The sequence below is a fragment of the Berghia stephanieae genome, chromosome 12 (assembly GCF_034508935.2).
Source record: "Berghia stephanieae isolate SIO BIC M18660-M18661 chromosome 12, UCSD_Bste_1.3, whole genome shotgun sequence".
In the NCBI taxonomy this organism is placed as follows: Eukaryota; Metazoa; Mollusca; class Gastropoda; order Nudibranchia; family Aeolidiidae; genus Berghia; species Berghia stephanieae.
In genome coordinates this window covers 33,575,049-33,576,596 of record NC_088371.1, presented here as the reverse complement: position 1 = coordinate 33,576,596, position 1,548 = coordinate 33,575,049, and the positions used below count along the sequence as shown (strand labels likewise).

The following is a 1,548-nucleotide window of genomic DNA, read 5'->3' as shown; positions in this document are numbered from 1 at the left end:
TGGCGGACGCCCGTATGAAATCTTTCTCCGGCGAGTATAAAAGCGTATCCAGAGGAAAAAAGACATTATAAATCTGATCATGTTTTGACTTTTCCACATTCTGATCACAAGACATATGAAAAGTTCTAGCCAGAATGAAGAATATAAAGTACCGGACCACGATGGCCGCCGTTGCTGAGCGACGTGACTTCAGACTATTGAATCAAATTTCCGACCTTTCCATAACTTGACATCTCATGTTCTTTTATAAATTATTTTTCTTGGCATTTTTTCAAAATACTATCTGGCAACCCTGTTTACCTCTTACACGATTCCAGATTCCACATGCGTGCCTTCTGGCATCAAAGGAGAATTGATGAGTGAGTGTACTTGCACCACCACCACCACCATCAGTCTGTTCGGATATTGATCGAATTCCATCAATAAGATTGCAGGGGCTCTTGGATAGATCGTCAATATTGTCGGAGTGACGGATCCAGTGAGATTTATGATGATGATGATGATGAGAAGTCATCGTGAATAGAATAGTAAATATTTTGTAAACCTGTTTTGAATGTTATAGATAGTATGAAGTTGACGTTACTCAGGTCTATGTTATTGCTTTTTGCCATCCACGTTTATGAGTTATTCTCACTTAACTGTATTAACCTGAAAAAAGATAGTATGCGCTTGGCTAAGAAACTCATAACATTGCCATCCGGAAGTATAACGAACCAACACACAAAAATTGTGTGTAACCTTAAACTTTTATAGTTTGGTTAATACAGTTTAGTGAGAATCACTCACAAACGCGGATGGAAAAATACAATAACAAAGGCTTGAGTGAAGTCATCTTCGTTCTATCTATAAACGATCATGGTTTTGTGTGTTGGTCCGTTCTACTTCCGGATGGCAATGTGGTGAACTCCTAATCAAAGCGCATACTATCTATAGATAGAAGTAACGAAATTGGGAAGAAAAGTCGTGACGTCACATCTTCTTTTTTCCGGTTCCAAAGTCCATGGAAGTGTTCTTGTAACTCGTCATTCGGAGCACTAATAATGAATAGGTTTCACATTGAATATTAAGGTCTCATAACTATTTATTTAGTAGCAGGATGTATAGATAGTATGCGTTTGGCTAAGAAACTCACAACATTGCAATCCGGAAGTATAACGGACCAACACACAAAACTACGTGTAAACGCTATAGAGTATACATAATACAGTTTAGTGAGCATTACTCATAAACGTGGATGGCAAAAAACAATAACAAAGGCCAGAGTGACCTCATCTTCATTCAATCTAAAGATAGAATGAAGTTGACGTTCTTCAGGTCTTTGTTATTGTTTTTTGCCATCCACGTTTATGAGTAATTCTCACTAAACTGTAATAACCAGATTATATACGTTCAAGGTTACATATAGTTTTGTGTGTTGGTCCGTTGTACTTCCGGGTGGCGATGCTGTGAGCTTCTTAGCGAAGCGAATACCATCTATTAATACAACAGGCAGATTCTAAGGATTACGGGAAGTAAAAGAGCGAGGATGGATGATCTTTATTGAAGACC

General features: G+C 38.0%; 1 protein-coding gene across 3 annotated transcripts in view; it reads left to right on the top strand.

The window, feature by feature from the left end:
* The first annotated feature begins 391 nt into the window (after positions 1–391).
* LOC144957927 (uncharacterized) overlaps positions 392–1,548 on the top strand; it is a 17,641-nt gene continuing 16,484 nt past the window's right edge. The window contains exons 1-2 of one of the 3 annotated variants that reach the window (XM_078889485.1): positions 472–527; positions 1,379–1,548. The exon at positions 1,379–1,548 is cut by the window's right edge and continues 68 nt beyond it. The gene's annotated coding sequence lies outside the window, so the exon portion shown is untranslated. Of the gene's footprint in view, positions 528–1,378 lie in introns of all 3 variants that reach the window. The other 2 variants (XM_078889486.1, XM_078889484.1) reach the window with 2 other exon arrangements.